Raw genomic sequence first — 5394 nt, 5'->3', positions numbered from 1 at the left:
TAGGATCTGTTTCAGTATTTTCTCCTTTTCCTACTTAAAAATTCCCTCCAACCATTCGAGGAAGAGGATTTTGTGTGATGTACGTGGCCCACATCTTTTAACGGTATGCACGGGCTTTCACTACCAGCAAGTGGGACACGTGTTTTAGTGATCTAGATCGTTGATCTATTGTGTACCATCTGTATCTGGATTTTCAATCAATGACATCAATGGTTGGATCATGTGTTGTGGTCTAGGAAATTCGGCAGTGGTTCACCTTCAACTGAAAATTATCCTCAGATTGGTCATTGGGAAGTTAAAATTTGTTAGATTTTTGGGAATTCTCCATCCATGGTGGGAATCAGTATACCAACGGTCTTGATTATCAAATCATGGGCCCAAGTTATCAGAATTGAAAAGGCATGCGTATTGTGGAAAGATGTGGGGGCGTATTATTGAATTGCTATTCAGGCTGGTGGGGCCATGGTTCAGTGATCTAAACACGTGATGGACCATACAACGATATTTGGCGTTTTTCTTCCTAGAACGTTAACTTGCTCTATTATCTGTCCTACTCCTGACCGTCCATTTCCTGACCACTACTGAACGGCTAAAACTCTTCCCATCTGGGCAAATTTGGTGCATGGCCCATCCAAATTGGGGCCCACAAGATCAACTGTTTCCTATCACTGAACGGTGGGCGTCACTTGCCTCTGTGCAAGCTAAAAACCCAAACCTTACACTACCACCACCTTTCCATCCAACCAGTGTAACACTAACAATATGTGGGCCCAGGTCCATATTTAATTATAACTCGTACGGATGGACTGATGGAAATTTGGTTTTTTTGGGCCCACCCATCACACCCTTTCCGTGGAGCATCAGGTGCTAACCATGTAGATGACCTAACCCAACACTCTGGTCTACTCATCAGGTATGGAAAACAAAAACAAGGGCTCACAAGGAAAAAAGAAAAACGAACAGACCTTTTAAAAGAATGGCTAATTATTCAGCTTAATTAGTGGACCACTTAATCTTTTGGCAAGTCATGGCCCAATTTTCAACTCATGTAATTCATATCAATGTATATCTCATCACTATATAATGTATAGCATGAAATTGCACCTTCTTTGGTTAGATCAACGTTTAATCTGTGATTTGGATCCATTTTTTCCACGGCATCTTGGATTAGAAACAGACGAAATCTCCTATATCAATCAATCACAAACATTATATAGTTTGTTTTCTATTAAAGCCAGCGGGTTGGGTGTAGAGACTTTGCACCATCTAATCATCTTGATGAGTGTTGCATATTCCATTTGGTAGAGTTTCTTGCTTACTATTTCTTCTTTTGTGATTATTCATATTCCAAGCTTAAAGGAGTAGAATCCTGTCTCGAATCCATAATCATGAATTACCACTATGATTTTCAGATAGCTGGTGAGTTAAAATTTCTAGATAATCATAAGTCCTCAAGAACACATTTTATAGTTCAAAATTTTTACATGGATCTCTTCTCTATAATGGTAAGTAGTAAAATATTAATCTCTTCTTAAAAATGTAAGAAATTGATTTCAATTTCAAATCTTAGGTATGAAGAGGCTTTTTGGCCATCATATATACTTGCACCTTTTAGCGACGCAAGGTATTTATGTATTCTTGTTACAAACACATCCATCATCAGATTTTATTTTTTATTTCTTTTCCATCATTAATTTTACCCTCCACAACTAATGCAATTGGGATTAAAATTTTCCACGGGTCATTATTGGTGTTAACCTCTTCAACTAATTCACCATCCGTGAGACTAGAGGTGCCACATATTAAGATTTCGATCATGAGGTTTTATACTCATAAGTACTGGATTTAGTCCTAACTAATTTGAGACTTCCAATTTGGACATTATTAAGTCTCATTAGGGCCTGTTTGAGAGCGTAGATTTGGAACCCCCTCGATTTGAAATCCTCCCAGCCTGTTTGGCACCTTGGAGTGTGAATCAACTTTAATCCAAAAGTAGCTATGCATGGTATACTTATAAGGGTTTGAATTTAATTACTAAATCAACTTTAATATCTCTAATTAGTGAGATATGTAATTTTTGATACAATGGTTGTGATAAGCCCGTTGAAATATATGCTTTGCCTGAAAATGATGAAATTTCAAGTCTTGAATGGGCCACAAGCACAAGATCATGACTGAGTGACCAACCAACGATTTTTTAACAGTTGATTTACATGGACAATGTTTGGACGGTGCTGATTTACGTGGACAATGTTTGGACAGTGTTGATCATCATTAGTGGGGCATGCGCCTAATAAAATGATAGTATAGTGACACACATGTTACACCTGCAACTATTGAAATAATTTTAGGTGTAATCCAAGCTCTCATTATGGATTTTTGAGGGGATTTGAAACCCCCGATTTCCTTATGTTGTCAAGCAACTAGGGGATTTGAAACCCTTTTAAATCCACTCGAATCCACAGTGCCAAACGACTACTTACTCTTACAGGCCTTTAGAAATTCTCAAAAGAAATGCCCTTTGTTAAAGGAGTGATTGCCCTATCTCTCGTCTCTATGTAGCTAATACTCACACTGTATTTAGAAATATTAAATATCAATGTGTTTATCCTTGAAGTTATTTGTTCCACTTTTGATTAATAAAATTATAGTCATATTATCATAAACCAGTCCATCTATTATACTAAGATTCAAGTAGTTTGTAAAGTGTTTTATGTAGACGGGATAGGTAGTTGCGACAATACCATCAATGTATTATGTTTCTTAAGTATAGTAAGAAATGCATCTATAACTCTTACCTTACCAAAAAATAAAAGTAACTCCTTCAAAGAGGAACACACATCCTAAAAGAAACTTGCTCTCTATAAAATCTGCATCATGGTATTCTTTGGACTTTCTACTACATCTCCCTGAAAAGTATAATTATAATCTTCTCAATTTTTTAGATATCTAAGGATCCATTTCACTTCTTGTTAGTATTTACCTAGTGTGTTTTGTTATATACTTATGACTACTGCATGAAATATATTAGGCCTATTACCAGACATAGTATACAACATGCAATCTAAGGCTTTTGTATATAGAGTAGCCTCCAAGGTATCAACTTCTTCATCATATAGAAACAATAACTTACTTTATTCTTTTATAAAGGGTATACACTAGTTTAGAATTCTTCGTATTAAACCTCTCAAGTGTTCTTTTTTCTATCTTTCCTGACTTAGAAATAAACATATATATATATATAGTGGTTTATAACTTTTCACAATGCTGTCACCAAATATGATTTTATTCTTAATACATATAATGCTTCATCTAAATTTTTAATTTTAAATTGAGAGTTTAATTATAAATTGGTGTTTTTAACATTTTGGATCATTTTTAACTAACAATATATCATATGCATATGGTGACAAAATAGTGAATTTGTTCTCAATATTCTGAAACATAGACATATTAGTCTATTGATTAGTTACCATCTTTATGAAGGCATTAGAAAAGTCAAATACATGCTTGGTTTAGATCATAGAAACATTTATTTAATTTGTACACTCTTCTAAGTTTATCGAAAAAACTTTTAAGTTTCTTCACATATATTTTTTCTTTAATTTTTTGTTACGAAAAAGCATCTCAACATCTATTTGAAACAATTCTAAATTATAGTATGCTACTTGTTGGAGCACAAAATTAAGAGCAATGCTCGAAGTATCGGTATCGCTACAAGTTTCTTTGGTCAGGGATATGGAAACAATATCGATATCGTCGATAATATCATTGATAACCGGAAATGCTGGGAAACATAGGAAAAACGGTGGAATTTTTAGCGAAACTTTAAGAGACGTTAAAATGGACATATTTACATATTTAGAAATATTTATATAAAAAAAATTGCAAAAGAATGCATACGTAACAAGCTTCCTTTTAATGAGGCCTTAAAAGCATGTGTTGTTGTAAGAAATCAATGCAACCATCCCATCCGACCTATTTAACTACTTAACCTTCCATCCAAACATCCATCGATATTGCAAAATATCAACAACACATGATATTTCACCAAGAAATCATCAACAATTGGAAAGGGAACGAAAGATTGTGGTCTCAATATCTCACATGTTGTGATATCGATAATATCAAGATATTATTAATATTATCAATGACAAATTGAACACTACATACAACCATGAGCCCATAAAAAAATCGAAATAAAAATTTTCCATTGAAATATCATCCATACACTTATGATACAAGCATTATCTAGAATTTACATAGTCAAAAATATTGGCGGCACATTGGTGATATTGATGCATTGGCAATACAAGCAACACCTAGAATTTACATAGTTGAAAATATTGGCAATTACATTAGCGATGTTGATACGTCGAAGATACTTAGTGATACATTGCTAATACCTGGAATTTCTAATACTACCAACGTTATCGGTATCGCTACCAGTGTTATCGGTATCGCTGAGATGGAGATAAAGATAATATCGGAGATATTTTGATGATAACAAAGATAATTCAAACACTAATTAAGAGAAAGAAGAATCTAAGAATCAACTTCATTCCCTTGCGCGGTGCGCAACAGAATGTTGATAATGTTCCATTGCATGGCACGCAAAGATGAAAAACTAACCGTGCATTAGAAGGTCATGATGGTCTATTGTGCCCCGCGCAATGAGACCCACTGTCAAGCCTGTCCTAGTGACCATTCCGTTCCATATGATTCTGTAGTCCTCCCGGTCGAATTCCAGAGGCCCGCGACACGTAGATAGCATTTGCGCGCCCCCTTGAGTCGCATCTTATAAACTCAAGCCAACTTAACCCGAGACTTATGCCATCACGACCGCATCGTCACCGTGATTCCAACACCACGTCTCGTGCATCAATGCGACGTTTAGATCATAAAATGTAGACCGTGCATTATAATGGCCCTGGACCGCACGTTGCGAGGCCCACCTATCTCAATGACACCATTCCCTAGGCCATCTTATCACCCCATGCTAGGTAATGATTTCTTTCTCTCTTCCCCATAAGTCAACTCTTACACCCACCATAATTTCCTTACACCTATCATCATTACCTTACAAGTAATGATTACCTCTCTGTCTCTCTCCCCCCTTCTTTCTTCCATTCTCCACTAGCAAAGCTTGGGACGTCCAAGCAACCCCAAAATCCAACCATTTCCCACCCATTCTCCCCACTAATCCAGCCCTCCAAACCTCATCTCAACCATAGAATCTCTTCCTTTGGAGCATTGGAACCTAGTGGTGGAAGAAGAAATTCAAGATCCAAGGTGAGTACTTGTTTAGGACTAGATCTTGCTTTTCTTTCTTAGATCTTTGCCTTTTATTGCTTAGGATCATATAAGATCCACCAATCAATGCTAGAGATCCTA

The sequence above is a fragment of the Magnolia sinica genome, chromosome 18 (genome assembly GCF_029962835.1).
Source record: "Magnolia sinica isolate HGM2019 chromosome 18, MsV1, whole genome shotgun sequence".
In the NCBI taxonomy this organism is placed as follows: domain Eukaryota; kingdom Viridiplantae; phylum Streptophyta; class Magnoliopsida; order Magnoliales; family Magnoliaceae; genus Magnolia; species Magnolia sinica.
Note: the sequence above shows the minus strand (reverse complement) of the source record.